At 46.0% G+C, this 24930-nt stretch overlaps 2 long non-coding RNA genes across 2 annotated transcripts; one reads left to right on the top strand and one right to left on the bottom strand.

The window, feature by feature from the left end:
* The first annotated feature begins 384 nt into the window (after positions 1-384).
* LOC110598073 (uncharacterized) lies at positions 385-10212 on the top strand. Its single transcript, XR_002483864.3, has 2 exons — positions 385-1073; positions 1638-10212. It is a non-coding gene; the product is annotated as an uncharacterized LOC110598073 (long non-coding RNA).
* LOC144369385 (uncharacterized) lies at positions 7616-23226 on the bottom strand. The gene is made up of 4 exons (XR_013428995.1): positions 18173-23226; positions 17355-17559; positions 10878-11005; positions 7616-7744 (listed from the first exon to the last, which is right to left on the bottom strand). It is a non-coding gene; the product is annotated as an uncharacterized LOC144369385 (long non-coding RNA).
* Between the last annotated feature and the right edge of the window lie 1704 nt (positions 23227-24930).

The following is a 24930-nucleotide window of genomic DNA, read 5'->3' as shown; positions in this document are numbered from 1 at the left end:
GCAGCTATGTTTGGCCCTGTGTGATTTAGATTTACTATGCAACAACTATTTTTGGATGATGGAATTAAGTATTTACACCAGGGGACTTAGCAGTTCTTTAGGTTGGTTCTGTCCAGCTGTTTGTTACAAAATCACTGACCTTGTGAATACTGTTTTAGGAGAGACATCACCAAGAATTCTTACATTAGGAAAGTAACCATATTATCTAGGATCTTATTGTAGGCAAACTTTTTCAGCTAAATTTTGCATCTTAAAAGGTAACTGAAAATTTTATGAGAACCTCTCCCGAATGAATAGTCTAGTGCACTGGTCTCATCACCCTGCATTTATTGCCATGTGACTCTGCGTTGGTCCCTTTTAATAGGACTTACATCAGTAAATTTGAATGTTTGTTCTTGCTTACAACCGGAATTTCCAGGTCCTGGCCAGATATGCAGAAAGGAATTAAGGGTTTGGATAGTTTTTCGATATAATTTGAAGCTGTTTATCATCTCATCGTTTAAGAATCGCTCCCCTTTCCGCACACCCATTGCTGCCTCCCCTCGGGCTCGGTACGAGAGTCCCTGCGCCAAGCCAGGTTGCTCTGGGCCAGTTCGCGCTCCCGCGCCTCCGCGCTCGTCCACTCCTATCCTCCTCATCTCTTTCGAGCCAGTCTCTGAATTTTTCGTTTAAAGCCGGTGGCATTTCCGCGTGGAGATGAAAAGGCAAGTGGCAGAGGTGGGTGCAGGTGCGAGTGGCTGCTGCGGGTGCGGCTGGCTGGCTGGCGGCGGTGGCGCGGCGGCTCCTTCCGGCGCCGGGGGCTACTCGGCGCCGGTTCGGCGCACGTGGCTCTCGGCCCCGCGGCAGCCGGAGCGGAGAGCTAGGGCGTCCTCCCCTGTCGGCGGCTCCGGCCTGGAGTCCTTACAAGCCGCGCCCGGCCGGGAGGGGAAGAGGAATGCCGGGGGTTGGCCGGAGACTCGGAGTAACGCTCCCAGCCCTACGGCTCGGGAGGGCGGGCCCTGCGCCGAGCCCTGCCAAGCTCCCGGGGCCTCCTCCGCGACCGAAGGTTGTCCAGAGGCGCCGCGGGATGGAGGGTAGGCTTCGAGAAACTCGTGTCCCCGAAGCTCTGGAAGGCGACCGGCGGGCCCGGGACGGTCAGGGCGCTCGGTGGAGGAGGCCGGGCACCGCCGCGGCGGAGGCCTCTCCGGCCTTCACGTTTCCAAGGGGAGCCGCTCCCGCAGCTGCGGGCTGGCGCGGTTGGTGCCTGGGGAGAAGGGAACGCCCCGGCCAGGCTTCCTGGGGCGGGGATGGCGTGGGGGCCCGGCCTGGCGTCTGGTGAGTGGCGGACGTGGGCCGCCACCAAGTGGTCTGCAGCTACGACCTCTGCCACCCTCGTGGACGCTGGAGTGGCACCCGCGGAGAACCCCGGGGATGGGCGCAAGGGGGGTTGCTGGCACCCAAAGGGCCGGTGTTGGAGGGCGAGAATAGGAGAGGGTGGCCGCGAGGGCTGGAAGTCCCGGCTCGAGATGGGGCGAAGGAAGCGCCCCGAGCTAGGAGAGGGAGGAAGGTTGTGAATTCAATCGAAATTGGGCTCGGGCAGACCTAACACTGAAAGTGCGCTGGAGTGTGTTTCCTTCCAACCCCCTGCTTTCCCCCAGGTCATCTAGCAAAGGAGGCTGAGGATGTCGGGGTCCGCGGGCAGTTCCTTGTCTGGGTTACGGCTTTCCACCTCCCAGCGGCGCGGGGCCTGCCTGGGGCTTGACCTCTCCGCTGCCTCTGCCCGCATGCACAGGAGCGCACACCGCGGCCCGCGGGCCGGGATGTCTCCACCATGTTCTCCTGTCTGCGCGCCCAGCGCTGGGTTCTCGCGCCTAAATCCCAGTACCCAGCGGGGACCGAGAAGGTGTGTGTCCCCCTGTAGTGGGTTGAATCGGTTATTAGCAGAGGGATCAGACCGGCGGCGGGAGGGCGAAGTTTCTCCTGCCGTCCGGACCAACCGGGATCGCGATTTCCCAGGACCGGCCCGACGGTCGGGCTGGTGGAGGCCTGAGCGGGCAGAGAGGGAGGGAGACAGCTCAACTTCTTTACAGAAGCGGCATTGAGGCCAACAGGGTTGTGAGCAACGGAGTTCACATCGTTACGGCGCTGCCCTGAAACTCTGGGCCTTCCTGAACCTCTGCTGTCACTTGGTGCGCTCACCATCCTTGGTGAAGTTACTGCCCGCGGGCGCACCGGCCTGCAAACGGAGGGAGGTGCGGGCGGGAGCAGAGGCCGCCCTCCCTGGATCTCTCTCCTGCCTGTCACATCTGCATTTATTTAAAGCTCGGCTGGTGGTCCTCGCTCTCTGGAATGCCAGTTGCGGGCCTGGCCTCCTACGACATTCGCATTGATTAGTGAGCCTTTATGGAAGTAGTGGGGGCATAGAGAAGGCCGGAGATTCACAATATTCAGCCTGCCCCCATCGCTCGAGCTAGCCTGGAGCCCAGCGATTCGCACTCACCAGATGGCTGAGGGCGTCTAGGATCAGAGACCCGAACTTCGAGAACATTCCATATGCATGGGAACTGACCTTTGTCACTTAATACTAGTGGTCGGGTGTGCACAGACATCGCAGAATCTCTGCCGGCTCCCGCGCCGAATCACACAGAAGTGAACAAGTGCTGTCACCCCAGGTCCTAAAGTGTATGAGCAGCTTTCTCTGTATGAAACTCTTTAAGAAATAGTTTCTGGTGCAAATCCAGAAAAAAAAAATTAAATTGACATGCCTCGTTTAAAATACTGCACATAAAGCGTAAAAAAGACACCGGTAACTTTCATGGGAGACGCCACCCCAAGCGATAGAAGCCGGGTGCAAATTCATCGTTGAAAAACAAGTTGGGTTCCAGCTTACTGTGAATCCCTTAAGGGTGGTTGGGAGCAAATGACAGGGGAGACCTTGGATTCTCTGAGTCCCCCCCAAATCCAGTCTGATTTTGCATTTGCTTTTGGATTTGATATAATTAAGGGTGAAAATAAGGCCCTTCTGTTTTTCTATTACCCTTTGCTTTTCTGCAAAGCTTTTACCCCAGAGAAAAGTTGTTTTAGTAATCTGGGAAAGAGAAACCATGTGCTGAGTCAGCAAAAACGCGGCACTAGGCCAGTTCAGTTCAATAATACCGGTATGTGTAATGTACACACTCTTTGTGGAAATAATGAAAAATATATTGGAATTTTCATGGCATTAAAAAATACCCACAAAACCTGTTGGCAGTTGAGAGGCCAGGTTGAGTTAAGTGGCGTGTCTTCTAATACACGGAAATACATTCTGGACATGTTTCCTAACAAGGGTTAGATCTCACAACACTTAACATGGAAGCAAATGAGAAATACAATTCTCAAAACAAAATGTTTTTTTTTCAAATGGTTGCATTGCGAAAGTTAAAACAATCCTTTCTGCCTAAGGTCTGTGACTTGCATCCAAGGTGACTCCAGTGAATTGAATCTTAGGTTTTTGTTTTGCACCAATAAGACCATTTCTTCAAAAATGCATCTTTAAAAGGTCCTAAACGTCTCCTTGCAAATCCCATTAGAACGTTGATAACCTGTTGATTTGCATTCACATTTGTGTTTAAGGAATAAATGTACTTATGAAGAAGTCATTGTTAAGCAGCTATTTTTCAAATGATTGCTTGTAACTGTCCAAGTGTTAACCTGAATTTGCAAAATGTGAGCATTTTAATTATTAAACAACATTCCAAATTGTATTTTCAGTGACAGACACTCAGTATTTCTGGGGATAGTTCTTCATGATGCTTGTAAATTTTTTAGTTGCAAAAAGTATGGCTTTTTTTTTTTAAACTAGCATGTTGAGTAAAAACATTGATGAATTTGCTTCTGTTTCATTTATCTCTTCTACCTCAAAACAAATGAAACTGGTACGACTTTTATGCTTTTACCATTTCAACTCTTTAAAATACAGCTGACTTCTTTATGTTGTTTCAGCATGATGCAAAAACATCTGGATGTGAAGTGAAAAGTCCAGTCTGTCACCCAGCTTCCAGATGTTTGGTACTACGTAGACAAAACATCAGAATGAATGACTGAAATTTTTTTTTTTTCCTCTACGATCCAGATGGTTCAGTGTCTGGTGCTTCTACAAGGAAGCATATTTTCCTTTCTCTAAACATCACATCCTACCGTAACCCACGTAAAGCATGATTTACACTCTGTCAGCTACAGAATGCTAGGCCATTTGGAGTGCAGCAAAAACAATCAGTAAATGAAACTCTTAAGTATATGTTTTGGTAAATGTAGTCCAAGTACAAGTGTTCATGTATGCTTAGGAGGGGTGGTAGTGGTGGAACAGAATGAGAAGGTGAGAGAGCGAGCCTTGTTCAACTGGAGAACTTGGCTAAAAATGCCATCCGTGGCATTAAATAAGCTTAAATAGGTGAAGCTTAGCATTTAGCAGCTTGGACGGATCTACCTTTTGCCCTGATGCAGCTAGACTGTGGGGTGTCACTGAGTGTCCTGAGACTCTTTTCCCCTATTCTTCCTTCTCGAAGCATTCTCAAATCCAACAGATGAATGTAAGATTGGATTCAAAGATGATTAAGAATCAAGTTGTGGGGGAGGGAGGTGGGCTATGTATTTCCAAAGTAAGAGAGCAATAGGGTGAATATTTTAATCATTCACAAAACAGAGTAATGACAATATATTCCTCTTTGTGTGAAATATCACCATGTTTTACAATTGTTAAATTTCTGGATGATGACACAGCAACATTCTTTCCTTGGAGTCATGGAGATTTCAGGTCACGAGCAGAGTAGAGCTTCTCCAAGTCTCTTTGACTAACCATGTTGAGAAGGAAGGGAGAGGTGGGAGAAGCCTTCCACTAGAACCAGCAGATGAAAGCAAACCCAGGGTGAATTCCAGTCTGTCTACCTACGCACCTCACACTCGCTGGATTTAGGACAGTGTTTAGATAATGAATGCAATGAACGTTAAAACATCATAAAACTACCACTTAAGAAATGCTCAAGGAAAGCATACCATTTGAAAAGAGGCCCTCTTATAATTTAGAACCTGAGCTTTGGATAATAAGACACAGGCTTTTATACTGGTCCAAAATCAATTTTAAAAAATAGTTTATGGGAAGGTAGTAGAATTTCAGGGGTACACATTCTAAGTAGTTAAGAGACACAAGTCAAGTGGGAATCTTTAACACCATATAAAACAGAATCACATTTTTCAGGATTGCTATAATTGGATGTTTCGTGACTTTGTCATGCATTTATTAGAACAATAAAACGACAGAGCTAGAAGGGACATAGCACTCATCCAGGCCTCCTCTTTTACAGATGAGTAAGCTGGGGACCAAGAATACCAAAGGATCTATCCATGGCCACACATGAGTTCCAGGAAGGGTCAGAAGTAGAACTGCTGAGTTCCAATTGTGACTCAGAGTCCAGCTCTCTTTCCAGAACAGCTTGCCTTCAAATTAATTCAATACTGCTCAGAGTTACAGATTTCCGGGTAGTGTCCAAGAAACTGACACCCATCACTACGGGTTGGAAATAGCTCCAAACCACTCATTTGTGTTACACAGCTCCGAGCTGTAAGACAAAGCCAGGGTGAAGGCACAGTTTCCACTATTTGTCTCCAGAGTAAGACAGACGATTGCAAAAACAGAGCTAATAAAACTCTGTCATCTTCAACAACTTGGCAGGAGGTCCTGATAACGACAAATGATAGCTTTTATAGAGAACTTAAAGCACCTTGGAGGACTGTCATGTGCAAGAGTCGGCTACAGTCTCTCTCCTCGGAAGATATCACATCCAAACATTCAAAACCAGTGACTCGAGAAGGGAGGAGGAGGAAGCCGAAGCCCTGTCAACTCTACTCCCTACAAAAGACAGAGGTGTCCATGGTCATTCACCCACCTCAGCCATCTCCCCTCGGTACTCAGTGGCCTCTATAATGAGATGGAAGGGTAGGGTGCCCGAAGAAGGCAGAGAGTGGAGGAGAGGGGCAGGTGGGTCAGAGAGAGAGACTTCCTTTAAGAATATTTAGATGGCAATACAGAGTGTACGTTCCCAATTTTAAGGACCAGGGAATCTGACTGTCCTTCATGGCATGAGCCAAGGAAATGGACTCCTATGTAATGTTACCAAACTTCTTCCATTGAATATTTGTTCAGCATCAAATGAGAACATAGAGGCGTTTACTTCTGGGAAGGGAATACAACTCTTTGTCTCTTCAGGAGCATCCCGGTCCAAGAAATGCAAGGCAAGTTAACAATTAGGAGAGATGGAGGCGGGAGGAGTGGGTGGAATCAGGATCCAGTATTTGGAGTGGTGAGAAAAGAAGAGCTATGTTTTGACTGGCCTGGAGGGAGGGGAGATCCTGGCAAGGTTTCCCTTCACACTAATTCAAGGTCAGTGCCCTTTGAGAAGCAGGATCTGGCTGGAATTGGGGGTTGGGGGGAGGGATGCTGGGAGAAGAGGTCTGACAAACTGTATTCTTCTTTGGAGATGTTTAGGGCAGCAACTAAACCATCAGAAGTTAAACCAAATAAAACCCGCCTCCCTGCTTACCTCTTTAATTTACTCTCCCAAACAGATGATCATTTGGGCTATTCCTCTGAAGTCAAGCATGAAATCTATTTAGCTGGCTAGCTACCCATTTCCTCTGACCTGCAAAAGAGATGCCCTATTCTTCCAGAATCCTTGGAATGCCAGAACATTGGGAAAACTGAAGCCACATGCCTGGGCCCACTGAGATCCCCCATCCCTGCCCCCCGTGCCAGAGGAACACTGACAAAGACGGAGCAGATTTCAGCACGGCCCAGCCCAGATGCAGAACTTCTAATTCACCAGCATGAGTCCCTGGATGAGTTTAAATTGTTAAGGGTTTAAGAAGATCTCCATGTTGAAAGTTTTTTGTTTGTTTTTTTTTAACCTTTCTTGTACCTTCAACCCTATGGACTACTTCTCAGAATAATGTGTTTCAGTGCATAAATTATATTGAAACAAAATTACCAAGATACTTCTAAGAGGCAAGTTTGTGGATATAGTGCCTGTACTATATTTGTTGATTTATTAGCACATCTAGAACAAGATCTGGTGGTGGTTCAGACTTCCGAAATGTTGAAATAAAGGTAAGACTAGATAATAATTCAAAATACCATTAACAATGTGATAGGAAGGTATCATCGATTTCTATTGATGGTAAAGTTATTGATATTGCTGTGTGTTTGTAGTTATCTACGTTCATAATTTTAAAAAAATGATTTTTTTAAAAATAGAGACTTGTAGAAAGGAAGATGTACAATTTCCACAAGGACTTTGGCTCTTACTTGACTGCATTTCCAAATGACCACATTCCAAGTGAAGACCCTCTTAGGAGGAAGAAGAGGGGCAGACCGAGTAGCACTTTAGAGATATACAATGAGATGGTGCTGCCTTTGTATTGGATCATGCTAGACCCAAATTTGGAGTGTAAACATTGAGCCCGTGACATAAGATTTTATTCCTGAGGCCAAGAGTAACTTTATGTTGTAAGCCTGGAGAGTTGACATCTTCAGAAGCATTCCCTAGATGAGAGGACACTGAAGAAGGTGTCAAGATTACCTGTCACAGTAGGGAAGTGGTAACCGGAGCCAGGAAGGACTTGATAAGCACCTGTGAACTTCTTCTGGTTGGTGAATGAGTCAGAGGTGGGGGACTTAGGCTGGGCTCTGCACTGCAGAGGTAGTTGAGAAGGAGTACTGGCTGCTGACGACAGGCTGGGGACAAGGATAAGAAATTCATTTATATATTTATATATCATGTATATATATTTTATATATTTCTCTATTCGTTATATCACCAACTCACAAACAACCCAAATTGCAATATATATGTGCAATGGAATATCATATAGCAGTGAAAAAGAGCAAATGATTGCTATACACAAAGTGGGTGAATCTCATAGATACAATGCGGAGCAGAAGGAGCCGGACACTAAAGAGCATACTCCATGCCTGCGTTCACGTGAAGGATGAAAGCAGGCAGAACAAATCTATGGTGACAGAGGTCAGGATAGAATTTACTTTCACCAGAGGTGGAGGGGGGGTACTGATTAGGAGGGAACACAAGGGCACCTTCTGTGGTGCTAAATTATAAATATTATTGACTTTCTGAAAAGTGATTTGGAAATGCAATCAAGTAAAAGCAGCCAGTCATACTATAGATTCCCTCCTGACTCTGGTTTTATGTTACAAAAAGATTTTGCTTGGACCATGAGAACTGGAAGAGATGCAAGGGGGGAGCTACAAACTGGCAGAAGATGTTTACAATAGATATGGCTGAGAACAGCGTGTAGCCAGTTTAAAAGGTGCAGAGGATTTGAAATACTCTTTGTAAGAGAGAATAACCCAATGGACAATAAGTATAGGAAAGATGTTTGACTTTGTTACTCTTTAAGGAAATGCAAATTAAGGCTGCAAGCTGATACTAATACACACCCATGAAAATGACTGAAATGAGCAAGACCGGCAAGGTGGCAAGCATCCGAAACAGTGGAACTCTCCTGCTCTGCTGACGGGGAGTGCAAAGTGGCACAGCTAAATTGCAAGCCAGCTGTTGACACTGAAGCTAAACATGTGCCTGTCAGCTCTGCTGGCTGGTCTAGGAACGGAGTTAAATAAGAACAGAGAAAAGGACAGGGATCTTGTCTTGTGAGGTCTGCCAGGCTTGGGAAGCCCTATTCCAAGCGTTCGGGTTTTGCCTTAGGTTTCTAGAAAAGTTCCTTATGCAAAACCCTACCATTATCTTGGCTGGATTAAAGGAGAAGAGGAAAGAGATCTATTGTACATCATGGTGACTATAGTTAATAACAACATATTGACAACTTGAAAATTACTGAGAGTAGATTTTAAGTGTTTTCACTATGCACACAAAGAGACAAGGATGTGAGATAATGTGTATGTTAAATAACTTCATTTAGCCATTTCACTATATATATATATACACACACACACACATACCCACACACACATACATATACATATATATATATATACACAAATGTATACATGTATGTGTATATATATAAAATATCAAAACATCATGTTGTACATGATAAATATGTACAATTTTTACTTATCAAAAAAAAAACTTTGGTGTAGTAGTGGGGAACAAATCTAGGGATACTTTATCACTGAACTACATCCCCAGCCCTTTAGATTATTATTAGTGATTTTTTTTTGAGATAGGACTTTCCTGGGCTATCCTCAAACTTGCAACCCCCCTGCCTCAGTCTCCTGAGTAGCTGGGATTACAGGCATGGACCATTGCACCTAGAAATTAAAACATTTTTATAATGAGGAAGGGGAGTTGCCCATGCTTAGTTTGGAACTTAAGGGAGATGAGAAAAAGTTCTGCTAGTGGAAACAGCTGAGCCAGACGGAAACCCTGGGAAGGACCCTGGGAGCTCTGGAGTGAGTGGGTGAATCAGAATGGCTAGAAGTTTTCTCAAGGGAGAAGGCAGAGAAAGCTACTCACCTCTTTGCCCTGCTGTCCAGGAACTGGCCCTCTCCCTTTCTAGAACTCAGCTACCCACGGGCAGCAGAGCTGACATATGTGCCCTGAGCAGAGGCGTTTGGTGGCATCGCCCCGCACCTGATGAGCCATGGCTGCAGGAACTGACTGGGAGCCCGGTTCTGGAGGGGCTGAAGGTGATGGAGGGGAGATGGGGAAGGAGACAAAGCAACGGAAGGTACAAAGAAGACAGGAGCGAGGGGAAGCGGAGGTTCAGCCTCCCGGCTCTGGTGAGCCCATCCATCAGCAGGAACTTCTGGCCACAAGTCAATGCTTCCCATGAAAATCGGTGCCCGGATGGATGGGCTCCAGAGTGATTCATGACAAACAGCAAGCAGCAGAAGTATGGCTGGGGATTTGACATCTGTTCTGCAGCCCATAATGAAAACTTCTTTCCCCAAACACTAAGGACAGTAGTTAAAAGTCCCAGCCTTTGTGTGTCACGGTCAGAGTCGTCTTTCTCATGGTTGGAGATTTTTTTTTTCCTCAGGACACATGACAAACAAATCGACCGCCCTAGACTTCCCAGACCATGTGTCAAAGTTCCAAGTTTTCATTATCTTATGGAGCAAACCTAAACTCTTGTAAACGAGTATAACTTACAAGATACCAGCCTCTTGCAAATGAAAGTTTTTTTTTTTAAATAAACCATTAAACTTAGACTCTAATCACATGCCCTGTTCTATTCATTTGGCTTAGAGATTTGGGAGTGATTTTTCAAATTCAAGTTCATTGATGTCACTGTCCATGGACACGCCTGCATTAGGCACCTACCATGTGTAGAATGCTGTGCATATCATAGAAGAGATAGATGTGTATTAACCCATAAAAGGTATCAGAAAAATGACCCATGTCTTGTCAAAAATCCCAAGGTAGCATGTATTCATTCAAAAAAATATTTATTGAGCCTCCACTAGGTGCCCCGCACTTTGTAGCTGTCAATACAACAACAGAGAGCCGTGGAATAGAAACAGTCTCTGCCCCTAAGATGCTCAGAGTCCAGTGAAGAAGGAAGACTTGTTAAATTAATTTTATTGGTACATTATAATCATACATAATAGTAGGATGCTTTGTGCTATATTCACATATGCACATAGCATAATTTGATCTGTTTCGTTCCCTGTACCTAAGGGAGGAAGATCTTAACCCTTAAAAACTGCTCCTTTCCCCAATCCTAAGGAACATGGTTATAAAGTTTAGGATAATCAGGGGCACACAGTGGGATATAGACTTCCTGCACTTTGAGAGGGTTACAGATTGGGGAGAAACTAAGCAATAATCAGAGAAAGCTGTGCTAGTAGCCGCATCCTGCATCATCAAGGGCTTGGGGGTGCCTACCTGGGCCAGCAATGGCATCCTCCAAAGACAACTCTGGAGGAGGGACTTCAGCATGTTCTTGCTTGTGAGAGGCCTGTTCTCCCATGTGGATGAGAACTCCTGAAGCTGACTCCAGAGAGTCGTGGGACCTGGGTGAGGGTGGAAAGTGGGGGCTCAGAGCAGGCAGAGACCCTGAGTGAAGACAAGAAGAATATTGTTATAGGTTCCCTCTCGCCTTGACTCGCCACCTGGTCTCCACAAAGAAGAACACACACCGCACAAGATTCAGCTCACGGTGCTGCCTGTCCATGAGAAGAGAAAGGACAGTGTACTTGCAGCTGCTTTCCAGGTCACCAACACCTTCACATGTGTGATTGCATTTGTTTCTCTTAACAGCCTTCAAAGTAGGCAAGGTCAGCCATTTCACAGATGAGAGAATTGAGGCTTCTTTCATTCAGGTTTAATAACTTGCACAATACCATGCAATATGCTAAGTGGCACAGGGGGGATTTGAACCCTTGTTTTTTTTGCACAGGCATAAATATTATTGTTTAAATTGGCAGAGCCAAGACCCTACCACCACCACCACCACCAGGAAGCCCAGAACCTCCCAAGATGAAGGTTTGCATCTAATTCGGCAAATGACATTGAAGATCCTATGGGGAAGGAATCTTGCATTTGTCCGAACACTTCCCCAGGAAAGTTGTCTCGGTGTTCCAAAGAGAAAACAGATGTCAGGAACAGGTTTTCAGTCTCTGACATTAGGTTCACTTTACGATTCTCTTCCAGAGGCAAAACGGGAAAGAGGAACCCCTGCTTGCCAGACAGGGCCATTTATATGCACATGGAAAATAATGTCTGTCTCTGCCATGTGATTCTAGAGCTGGGGTCAGCAAACTTTCTGTAAAGGGACAGAGAGTAATGTTTTAGGCTTTGGGGGCCATATGCAGTATCTATTACAACCGTTTAACTCTGCCCCGGAGGTGTGAAAGCAGCGTCGGACAGTGTGGAAACGCGTGGGCATGGCTGCATTCCAGTAACACTTTATGATCGCTGAATTGAATATCTCGTATAATTTTTACAAAATATTCTTTCATTGATTTTTTTTTAACCTTTAAAAAACATAAACACTATTCTTAGCTTGTGGATCATTACAAAACAGGTGTTGGGCTGGGTTTGACCCACAGGTGTTAGTTTGGTGACCTCCTATTCTAGAAAAACAACAACAACAAAACAAAGAGTCTCTCAATCTTAAATATTTCCCCTACAGATGCTTGGAATTCCATTACCCGTACTTCCTTTTGGATTAAACTGTATTTCTCCAAACTTTTTTTTTTTTTTTTTTTTAAGAAGGAGGCATCCTGGCAGGGAGGAACATGTTCAATTCCTAATACTTCGTTGGAGAGGTTGATTAGATGAGTTGGAAGGGAAGCTCATGAGAACCGGGCTCTTTGTCTATTTTGTTCACTGTTAAGGTCGCTGTTTTGTGCTGGGCAATGCTCAAGCTGTATAAATCCTCTATCAATATTCACTGGATGGGTAAATGAGCTTTCCCTTCTAACTTGAGCTACCAGCAGGGGCAGCTGAGACAGAAGAGTGAAGGCAAGGGGCACTGGGTGAAGCCACCCTTAGCCACGTTCCTGCAGGCCCTGGGCCTGGGTGGTGCTGAAGTGTGCTGATGCTTCTGGAAGCCATGGGCCCTGGAAGAGGCAGGACACAGGATACATCAAGGCTCTTAGAACCTGGGAAAGGACCCAGAAGCTGCAGCGCCTGAAGAAGTGGCACCAGTGCCCGACAGACTCAGCTGATCCATTTCAGTGGAGTGGCACAGTCCCTGCCAAGGAAAACATGAGGACTTGACAAGATTTGGCAAGTCCCTGAGACGTGCATTTGTGCAGTGTAAAGTTAGAAGGGCCTTTTGGGAGATGGGGCAAAGCCAAACAGACGGTACAAAGAGGGACTTCAAAAGCCACTCCCTCTGCAAGAAGTGCCAAGGAAAGGCTAAAAGGGGCCGAAAATAAAGATAGCCCGTCCCCCACTCCTCCTCAACTGGTCACACATTTTCCTGGGTCACACATATCATAAAATGTTGTAAGACTAAATGCAACGGATGTAGTGTGTATTATTGAAAATAATGAGGGTGAGTTCATCATTGTGACTATAATGAAGAACATCAACCAGGATGCTTATTGAATTGGAAAGTAGATAAACTTAGAGAGAAACTGGCCCAGTGAAGGGGCTTCAGCCTTGATTTCACACCCCAGTTTTCCTTGTGTAAAGCAAGGTTAACAGCCAGCCAGCCGCTAATCGAATCCTCATCTCTTGCATATGGACATTTAGATCTGACTTGGTGATTCCCCAAATTGTACAGAAATGGATCAAATCAACCACTTTAACTTTAGTTAGATAAGTCAAGCTGGGGCCCTGTGAGGCCTTCCAGATGTTGGTATAGGGGGCGAAGTCTCCATATACTTGGCCCAGGAATCCTGAGAGGGGGAGGAACCACTGGAATGAACTGAGCTGTCACAGCTGGGTCTGTGCCTGTACCAGTGGAGGCTGACATTTGGGGCCGGCACAAGGATCACCTTCCAGGAGGGCTTGTGTAAGCTGCAGACACACACGATGGTGTCCCTTCCTGAAGACACCCACAGTAGCATGGTGTCATAACAGACTGCTAGGCCCAGGGTTGGATCCTGGACTTACAACTTTCTTACTTTCTGACTTGAGGAAGTTATTTTACCTCACCATAGCTTAATTTCATCAGATGTAAAATGGAGTCATATTTACAAAACCAATCTCAATACTTAATAAAACCATGTCCCTTGCTCCTAATTAGCAATGCTTCCATTCCCCATTGCTCAGCCTTCACGGGGAAACAGGGGCCCTCCCATGAGGTCGCACTTGATGTCACATCACCCACTGCTCAAACTCATCTGCCCAAGGTCCCCTGTGGGGAGAAGAGCAAGCATGTAGCCAGTTGGGTGTGGCCCAAAGTGGCACACTAGTCTCATGAAATTTCTTCAGAGTCTCAGCTTTTATTTAGACATTCTTGCCAATTTTGTATTTCACTTGGTATAATCTGTCAATGTGTCAAGTCTTATAAACTCGCTCCCCCAGGATCTTTGAGTACCTTCAAGGCTCTGAGGAGAAACGCAGTCATCTTAAACACATACCCCTGTTGGGCCCCAGGCTAACTTCACTTCTGCTTGTGGCCAGTCAGCAGGCCAGAGGAGGGGGCTTCCTGTTAGACCATCAGGGAGGACTCCATGGGATTGTGACACCTGGCCAGGGAGGCTCTGGACACAAGGAAAGAAGACAGAAATGCCATGGGCAAAAGTGGTCATGGGGGACACAAATGAATCTCTCAACGAACCACAAAGAAACTTTGTTCTGGGAGCCAGGAACGAGGGTTCTTCCTCACCTGAAAGCCACTAATCTTTGTGTCTTGATCCAGTAAAGCCAGATCCTTCAGGAGCCAGATTTGCTGTCCCAAGGCCATCAGTCACCTTCAGCAGCGCTGGACTCTCTTCTCTCCCTCCTCCCTCACTCCCCACACACTCGCCATATGGACAGGAGGCCCCGTGCAGGCTTGGCTGGCGCCAGGCACAGCTCACGTGCCTCCCTCAGGACTCACGGTCATTAGGAAATTCTCATAACTAGCACTTTGGCCCCAAAGCACCAGGCCCTCCCTGCCCCTCTCAGCAGCCAGCCTTCAGGTCCCACCCTCCCCCCTCCCAGGTCTCGCCATGGGAACTGTCCAGCTCCCTCCCTCTTCCCTTCCTTCCTTCCTGAAGCTTCCTTCCTGGAAGTCTTAACGATGGCTCAAAGCCAAAGGGAAGATAAATTATAACCTCAGCGGTTCTGCTACATAAGTGTGCGCCGCCTCAGCGTGCTGAGCTAACGTGCTTTCCACCAGCCGGCTCCCATTTTTCCCCTTCCAGTTGTAGCTGTGCTCCTTCAGGCCCAGGTGGAGATGTCCAGGAAGCAGAGCAAGGGACCATGGGTTGGGGGATCTAGCAACACCTGCCTCCCATCGGCACATCCGCCCACCACCACTGAAGAAGGTCGCACGGAGACCCACTGGCACAGGGGGCTGTGGCAAGGGGCCCCTTGAGCTCACTGGGTCCTTAGGGTTATTTCTTGATATTTGTTTGTATCTTCAAGTGATCACCCAAGCTCAGCTGCAAAGAAGACAAGGCCAGTGGACATGTTTTTCTGTGTATTCCAAAGTGGGTTGTGCACAGCAATCTCTATCCACTTGGTCTCTACAGCACTGAGTATGTTATAGGTCTCAGTAATACCAATGGGAATTATTGGTTTCCAGCCAACATATTTAGATGTCTAGTCACTCTTCCTCACAGACACAAGCATGGACATCAGAATAGAAGCAGCAATTTTTTGATTTGGAGAGACCCCGGAAGCTCGAATACAATAGTATTACAGACTGGGCATGAAACACAGGGGGCAGCCTTAGTGTTGGCTCAGATATTGCAGTCTGGCAATATCTCAAGTCCTCTCTAAGATGGGGATAAGTAACAGGTGTGCTGTGAAACGGTTAGCAAAGGTGACACTTAGCAAAGGATTCAGCATATCATAGATTCACAACAGGAATCATTCCTTCTTCTGGTCTTTGGTTGGTCATCAAATTCAAGAGGGTGAAGGTAAAGTGGCTCCTTTGAAAGCTTCATAGAGAAAACCGTGTCTGTTGGAGACAGTGGAAAGTCAAATTATGAAATGCACTCTTTCTAGATATGGCCCTGATGGAAAATACAAAGAGCTTGCTGGAATGTTTGGGTATATTGTCACGCTGCTTCCCTGGGTAAATGGAGGTAGCCATTTCTGTGGATGTCCCATCCATGTTCTGCCTTCCAAGGTTATGGAGGGTGCTGGTCATAGTCCCCTCCCAAGACATGCCTGGGTGTCTTGGTGGTCATGAGATGCTAGGCCAGACAGAACCTGGAGCTGCTGACCCATGGAGGCCTTTCCTGGGCTCTGACCCTCTTGGTCCCACTGTGACCTGCTGGCACCATAGCAAATGAACTTACAGTGACTAGGACACAAGAGTGGCTACCAGGACTTTGGGGAGGATGGAGATGCTTAAAGGGGATGAGGAAGAACAGCACCTATGGAAGCCCGACTTCTTGACAGTAAGGTCACAGTGGATGGCACCCCTGCTGTGACATTTTCTCCACTCACAGGGGCTAGGACGCTCCCCTCACTAAAGAGTAAGCATTCGAGGCAGCTTTACCTGATGCCAGGATTCTCCACCCACACAGAGAATGCAGACCTGATGGCGGGTCTGATGTTAACTTCCAAAACTAAACCAGGTCGAATTTGTTCAGCTTCTTTTAGCTTTGACAACCCTGCTGAACATCAAGAACGGGTCAAAAGACCAATGAGGTTTCAGCTAAATTGGTTTTGTTTGGTTTTACTGCTGTAAGGAGAAGGCAAGAACTAAAGAATTTTGTAGAATCAAACCAGTGGGGCAGGGGTTACTTTTCTTTAAACACCATCTTCATTCTAGGAAGCTGGTACATCACCAGAATGTGTCCCCAAGGAAGGAGGACAGGAGAAAGATGTGGAGAGTTTGGGGCTGTGGCCCGGATCACACAGCACAGGAAAGCCAAGGGGGAGGAGGAGAAGCCGAAGAGGGAGCTGTTTTTCTGACTCCTTGTTTACAATTCTTTCTGGCAGATTTTTTTTTTTTTTTTAACTTTCAAATTTAGTCTTCAAATTGCAGTCCAAGACAAGGCTGCACAGGTCTTAAAGATGAAGCTCATACATATCAACAATTAGTTTCTCCTGGGTTGGCCCCTTGGGTCCTTTGCCTCCAGCTTCCCATGGCAGCCACAGTGCCATCCACTGTGACCTTACTGTCACAGTAATCCCACCACCATCTTCTCAGCTCTGTCTCTGCTTCCTGATTGACGTGAAAGGCTGGCACCACGTCGTGACCAGGCAGGCAGCAGAGGACTGTGGCTCCCAACTTCAGCAGGATTCTCAGTGCTGACCCTGTAATTCACTCCTGCTTGACTTACCATCCATTTTCCTGCCTGCCTCACATCTCCAAGCGCACCCCGACCCCCACCCATTCTTCCATACCCCTCACCCTCAGCACACGGTCTCACTGTGCTCTCCTGAGGGGCCACCATTGCGCCCACCTCCCCTGGTCTTTGCCTCAGTGGTTCTCTGGTCCATCACCCCTTCTTTCCACTCCAAGGCCAACTCTCCAATTCTTTCTGCCTTTCCCACGACTTTGCTCCATCAGAAAGGCCCCTTTCTGGGGTCCTTTGCCCTCTCTAGTGATACCTGCTTGACTATGGGCCAAGGGCCTGTCACCCAGGAATGCTTTTCTTGCATGCATCACTGTGCCATTCCCTGAAAGCCATGTCCAACATCCCTTCTTGCTGCCTCTGCCTCTCACAGTCCCCACATTCCCTTCCCCTAGACTGTTCCCAGGAATGAGCATCATCCCATGCAGCTGAGCCCAGAGCTCACCAGGTCCTCTTCTTGGGTCTCCTTGAAAGAATTGTTTTGCAGTCTCCTTTTGGGGACACTCCTCCCTTTTCTTGGCTCATCCCCAAAGCCCACTGTTCCCTTTTGTCTGTGGCACTGACACTCCTCTCCACGTGGGCATTCCTCGGAGTTCTGCCTTCCTCTCATTTGGGTCCATTTCTCCGTTCACTGTCCCCATTGAAAGTCCCTGCCAGGAACAAAAAGTCACGGATCCAATGGGAACGGGCATGTTTTTTCCCTCCCTCCCCCAGACCCACTTCTCTCTTGGAGTTCCCTATCTCTGTCATGGCCCTGGTCATCTTTCCAGGTGTCCTGCAGGTAGACTACTGGCTGTCCCCTCCCACCACTCTGACTTGCTGCCCAGCACCCAGCCCTGTCTCCAGCACCCTGCCTCTTGCCTTGCGGCTCTCCTCCTCTCTGGCCTGGGCCATGGCAGTTGCCTCTGGTCTGCCGCCTCCAGTGTCTCCCTTCCCCATCTGTCCTGATATATGGCTCACAGGGTCTGTTAATGAATACACAAGTGGGTCACAGCACCACTCCCTCACCCACACCCCAGCCCCCACACCTTTAAGGGGTGCCTGTGGCTTGCACAGTAAAGCATGGCCTCACTGTGGCCCTCACTGTGGCCCCATCTTAACCCTTTAATTTCATCTCCCTTCATTTTCCCATCCCTGCCAACACACACACACACACACACACACACACACACACACACACTATCCTCCATTCCTTTGGGACCACTCAGTATTCTCCAGAGACAACTTTCCCCATCCCACCTCCATGTTGTGCCGATGCCTTACCTTGGAACCTCCGTCTCCCCTTTTGAAATCCTACTCATCTTTCAAGGCTCACCTCTCCCACGAAGCTTTCCCCTGATCCTCCTGGCGCAGCCCCCTCCCTCCTCTGAAGGCTTGTAGCATTCTGTGTGGAACTCCACCACACACATCGTCCAGCCTCCGGAGGGCGGCCGGTGCCTGGACCCGCTGGGCCTAGCGACAGGAGAGCACACAGTGAGAACTCATCGCTTGCTGAAGGAGTGAGTGAAGGGTTCCCCTGTCGGGAGGAGCTGCTGTGGCATTATGGGAGGGCTGGGTGCAGAAGGCAGCTTTCACATATTCATATCTTAGTTTCCTCAGGACCCAGCCCAGACTCAGCCAAGGCCCACACCAGGGGCCTTCCTCCTTCTCTTCCTCATTCTCTTTTTATTTTTCTTCTGGGACATGGGCTTCTGGACCCCTTTTCCCTGGAAAAGGCTAAGTCTTCACTTCTTCCAGAGTCTCCTAGCTGTGGTTTCATCGAGGACCTTTCTACTTCTTCATGGGCCACTGGGAAGGTGTCTGTTGGCTCTAACACTTATCCCCCATTTCCTTGCCCTCTCCCCTTCTAAGATCTCCTCGCTGCCGTTCAGACACCAGTTACCTCCAGTTCCTTCCCCCTCCCTGTCATGGCAGGCTTGGCCTTGGCCCTCCATGGACATCTCAGTGGTGATCCCCTTCCCCATATCTCCTTCCCAAGGTCTTGTGCTTCCAAGCCCTCTTCTCGACTGAGGAAATGAAAGGCTGTGTCCCGCTAAAGGCAATGGACTTAGGATACGGGCAGGAGGGCTCTGAGGATTTGAGACCCTTCCTCATGCTCCTGGAGTCCCATGAGCAGTGGACTCTTCTGTCTTCCACTGCCATAAATTCAGGGAGGTCAGACCTCACGGAAGCCCTTTCCCTAAGCCCTGTCCCGGGACACAGCTAGAGAGGGCCAAGTTGGGTAGGACAGCTTGAGTCTGGCCAGCCTGGATGGAGTGAGTCAGCATTCATGCGGTGGCCCTCTGGCTCCTCTCCACCAGCCTGGGGAGAAAACGCTGAGTCGCACACCCTGTGGGCAGCCGCAGAATCAGCGGCTCCCGTTGCCCTGCAGCTCCACAGGCCCCAGACAGCCTGTGGGCCTGGTACCCACTCTTGGTCTTTGATGCGGGGGCCCAGCAGGCTCCAGAGCTGCTGCCAGCTGGGCAGCCATCGCTCTAGTGGTCAGATGAAAGAGGCCTTCAGAGAAGGGACAGAACCTCCAGCCTCAGGCCTGTACCTGCACGGGGTGGGGCCCCTTTCCTGGCTGCGGGTGGAAGTAGAGCCAGCAGATCACAGGGCCCATCCAGGTTCCCATTCATGACCCTTCTAGAAAGCCGCCGCCGTGTTTGCCATGGCTTGAAGTGGTTTGCACAGGGCAAGTTCAGATAGGTAATAGCCGTTCTCTATTTTCTATGAGAAGAGTTAGTAAAAAATAAATCTAGTTAAGGGGAAAAAAGTTAAAAAAGAAAAGAAAAAGGAAGACAGAGGGACAGACTTTCTTGTTGACTGGATGCCAGGGATTGAAACACTGGGGCAGCCAGTCCCTTCGGAGGGGGACAGCTGCAACTTTTCAGGTGGAAAGTCAGCAAATTTCCACAGGCCCGCCTGCCAGAGACCACAGAACGGTTTCAAACAACGGCTCCTTCATGATATTTGTGTGTGAGTGTGTATGAGAGAGAGAGAGAGAGAGTGCGTTTTTTTTCTTAGAAAAAGGCAAGGGTTGGGGGTGGGCATAGGGGTTGCTAGAAAGTGTCCTCCCTCGTCCGGCCAAGTGGGCAGGGGCGCGCTGAGCAGATTAATGAAAATGTTTCCCTGGCACGAGGGGTTTGATTGCCCCACTGCAAAATTGCTTGCAGATTCGAAAACAGCATGTTTCATTTCAAACTCATTCTCTTGCCATACATTAGCACTTGTCAATGTAACCATTAAGCACAGGCAGTGCAGAAATTTAATTACAAAACCATTTATTTTATTGAAAGAAAAATAAACCCAAGCTACCTCAAATGCATTAGGTAGGTTCAAAACATGTTCAGCTGATAACACCCAAGGGTAGGGAGGAATAAATGCGTCTTTCATGTGCAGTGGGGACTCGATATTAGAAACAGCTGCCCATAGGTCACTCTTTATTTAAGTTCAATTATGGATTAAAAAACAACTGATTTAATGAAGGGACTTTTTATATCTGAAGTTACGGGGCAGGAGTATCCATTCTTCTCTTTCCATTTTTGCCTCCCTTTTTACACATTGGAATTAAAAAATGCTAACGAGGCGAACAGAACGTTTTATTGAATGGCTTTGCTGCCCGTCCACTATCCACCCCCATCTCAGGCTTGTCTTTTGTTCTCCTAATGGTGGAAGAATGCAGGGACCGTGGTATTAAAGGAAGTCACAAAAATGTGCTAAACACATCAAAAAGTCCCCAATCTGTATCTTATTTATGCCTTCTTCCCTTCTCCCCCGTGTATGTCTTCTACACAGTTGGAAAGCTGGCCGGGGAAGGCTGTGGTGAAATTCTAGATTTGGGTCAAGCGGTGGGCTGATGTCATGTTGGAGGCCACCTCTCCTTAGCACTAATGGGGTTGCCAATAACGGATCTGTTTTACTATTCTGTTGGAAAGGGGGGAAGAAGAGTTATAACTTAGTGGTTTGGACTGATTTGTCCAGTTAAAGGACTTTTTCCCCACCCCCGTCTGAGATATCTACCCACAATTTCTTACAGACATGTCCTCATGCAGTCACACAGAGGAGGGATCTGGAAAGAGAAGATCTTTTTTTTTTTTTAAATTATTATTATTTTAATTTCCCTAGTGACGATATGAATCTCTAAGATTTCAGAGGCATCATTTGATCATCTGCCTGGAGGGAGTGAGGAACAGGAAGTGGAGGCTCTTCTACTGAAAGTTCGTTTTTTAGCTGTTGCAACTGATTTATGCACAGTAGCAGACTTTTGTGACATTGACACAGTGATGAGTTTGCCTGGGTCCTTGCTTCCCAGGGTGAGACCCAAGGAGGGCTTCCTGGCCTATTTCAGAAGGGTCTCCAGACCTCTGCAGCCCCTTGCAGAACCACCACCTGCGGTGGAGGGGGGGACCTACATCATTGTCTACACTGCTCTGAGACCCCCTAGGAGTGAAGTCTGAGCAGCCACACGGTCCTGGTGGCTTGGAAATGGTACCACTCTGACCCAGCTCTGCCCTGTTCTGTTCTTGACACGTGCTCTTCATGCCAAAGACCTGGGGAGTCTGAAGCAGGAAAAAAAACATTCAGGAACATAGAAACTCACCACTCCAGACAGCAGATTCTTTACCAATAGGTTTTGCTTAGGTAAGAGCAAAGAGGGCAGAAGGAAACCGGACGGGGAAGTTGGGGAGAGGCCTCTTAGTCACATTTTAATGTTCTAAAAGAATTGGCTTTTAATTGGAGCCCTGCAAACTGAGGGAGCCCCAAAGTAGACCCAGAGTAGAGTGGCTTCCCCTTCTTGTTGTCACAAGTGCACCAGCAGAGAAAATAGCAAAGCACTACAAACAAGCCCACAGGGGGCTGAGAAGGTGACACCCCACTCTGACCCAGCAGAGAGAGATGAGAGAAGAAAAGAGCAAGGGGGAGAGAGGGCTAGATGGGTTCATGTACTGTTACTAAAAGAATTTCCACTGGCTACATGCTATAGATTTTCTGAGCAACACAACCCACCAAAAGAGCCCGCTGACACCCCGTGCTTCCACCGATGTCCCTCCCTATCCAGTGCCTGTGATGAGTGAAGGCACTCTCCCTCGCTTCCAACCCCTGTGAAGTGTATATTTTCTAATTATGTGATATATCCTGGCCTGAATTTCAGGCAGGAGACTTGGAGACTTCCAACTTAGTTTCAGACACAGCGTTTTTTGTTTTTTGTTTTTTAAATAAAGCAACTTGATAAATTATTCAAGCGTGACTTCTTTTCTCTTATTTTCATCTTCAAGAGTGAGAAGTAAAGTCTCACAAAACAGGTTTCCTCTCCTAGGGGTTAGGTTGGCAAAGTGGATGGAGCAGACAAGCTCTTCAGAACCATCCTGTGGCCTTCTAGGCACCAGGAAGGGAGGGTGGACTGAGCGTGCCTGACAGTGGCCTGCTGGGGAGTGTGGAAGTCCTACCCCAGAAGTGTGCAGGCAGAGTGTGCCTGGGAACAGGGGAGCTAGATGTCTTACCCAAAGCATCATTCTCACAGGCAAAGCTGTTCCTCACAAAGGAGAAGCAGAACCTATAGCAAGATCATGAGGAGATTCCTTTCAGGTGGGCTAGTGGCAACTGGGATGTCCCCTTCCGACAGGGCTCTCTCTCCCCTCCTGTGATTCTTCACCCTTGTTCATCTCCTTGCTCTGTGATAAGCAGTGTTGATAACACAACTGTTGCTAATAGCCATTTATTGACATATAGTCATTGAGTACCTACTATATGCTGGACAGTTCACTTGCATTAAAAGAGCAGTCAAGATGAGAACAGGTTTTTAATCATGTTGCATTTGAGATAACAATACTAATAAACCTTATCATTGTGGATGTCTAATGTACTTTAAAACCTAAGCTGTAGCCTCAAACTTAAATAGAAAGTAGACCTGGTAAAATATACCTCCACTTAGTGAATGACTGACGAGTGAACTGGAAGATTGATTGATTGATAGAAATTATCTAATCTGAAGGCAGGTGAGAAAAAAGATTGAAAAAAAAAAGGATTTAGGTACATGTGGGACAATATCTAAATTTATGCAGTTAATTCGAATTCCAGATGGAGAAGACAAAAGTAACATGGCAGAAAATATATTTGAGAAAACATTGGCTGAAAAATTCTCAAATTTGTTGAAATAGAAAGTCCAAAAGCACAGTGAATCCCAAATAGGACAATTATGACTACAATGACATCTAGGTACATTATAATTAAACTGTCAAAAACTAAAGATGAGAAAATCTTGGGGCTGGGGTGTGGCTCAGTAGTAGAGTGCTTGCCTAGCATGAGAAAAATATTCCAATTAAAGGACAGAGATCACTAGAACAATTTTTTAAAAAGCAAGACCAATTATATGCTGACCAATTATATTTTTTAAATATAAAGATCCAATTAATGAAAAAGACAGTAATCATTAATGCATATGTGCCTAAGGAAGCTACATCAAGCAAAGTTGTCAGAATAAAAAGCTAAGGAAAAAACATTATGATTATAGCAGGATATTTGAATGCCCTTTCTATGCAATTGGTAGAATACAGTACAAAAAAAATTTAGTCAAGTGATAGAAGATCTCTGCAACTTTATCAACACCTTATCTGAACTGGTATGTACAGAACACTATAACAAGCAAGTGAAGCACACACTCTTGTAAGCAACCCATGAGTGAAAGAAAGAGAAACACAAAGAAGTTTTAAAATATTTAAAACTTAATAATGGTGAAAGCACAACAAAAAAATTGTGCAATGTAGCTAAAACTCGTTAAAGAGAATTTTATGGATTGAATTCTTTTTAATATTTATTTTTTAGTCGTAGTTTATTTACTATAATAGATATTTATTAGTAGTAGCATTATTTTAAATATATAATAATATATTTATTATTATTGTAAATAAATATCTTTATTTATTTATTTTTATGTGATGCTGGGGATCGAACCCAGGGCCTCTTCCTTGCTATCACTGAGCCACAACCCCAGCCCCTACGGCTTTGATTCTTATATTAAAAAAGAAGAAAGGTCTAAAGTCAATGACTTAAACTGAAATCCAAAGTAAGTAGAAAACAGAAAATAATAAAAATCAGAGCAGAATCATTGTAATAATAAATAGTCAGGCAATAAAAAATAATTAGCAAAGCCTATGGTTTTTCTTTCCAAAGAACCAAAAGATAAATTTTGTTAGATTGCTCAAGAAAAATGGAGAAAACAAACTAATATCAGGAATGAAGAGAAGATATCATTGTGGATTTTACAGCCCTCAAAATAATAAAAGAAAACTTAAGAATGTTCTAAAGAAATTATAACAGTTATTCCTTTAAAATTGATAAAACAAACATTTTATATATCTGTTCATATACACATATATTATAATATTTACACAATCTGAAACAGGAAACCTAAATTCTAAACCATAGGTATTTTCACTGATAAATTTTATTCAGCATTCAAAAAAGTAATAACATCAAACTCTTTCCAAAAATAAAGGATACCAGGATATACATTCCAATTTGATTTATGGTTCCATCAAAATTCTAACATGACAGACATTATTAAAAAGGACTATCACAGACCAACATCCCTCTTGAATATAGATACAAAATCCTTATCAAAATATTATCAGATTAAATTCAACAATATATAAAAAAGAATAATCAATCATATCATAACCAAGGAGTGTTTATCCCAGGAATGTAAGGTTGATTTAATACTTAAAAATCAATATATTTTAGCCCATTAACAGAATGAGGAGAAAAATCATGCAATTATTTCAATAAATGCTGAAAAAGCATTTGACAAAACATGACATATATTTATGATAAAAACTGCCAGCAATCTAGCAAGGATCTTTGTCGGTATGATGAAGGGCATCTTTAATGAACAACTATTGAATACTGCAATTTGCCTCTGAAGTTTGAAAGTAAGGCAAGCATACCCACTCTCATCACTTCCATTCAACATTGTACTGGTGGCCCTAGTCATTGTATTAAAGTAAGAAAAAGAAACAAAGGATTTAAAGATGAAGAAGATG

This window comes from Ictidomys tridecemlineatus, chromosome 12 (assembly GCF_052094955.1).
Source record: "Ictidomys tridecemlineatus isolate mIctTri1 chromosome 12, mIctTri1.hap1, whole genome shotgun sequence".
Classification (NCBI taxonomy): Eukaryota; Metazoa; Chordata; class Mammalia; order Rodentia; family Sciuridae; genus Ictidomys; species Ictidomys tridecemlineatus.
The sequence above is the reverse complement of the archived record's forward strand: the minus strand, read 5'-3'. Positions and strand labels throughout refer to the sequence as shown.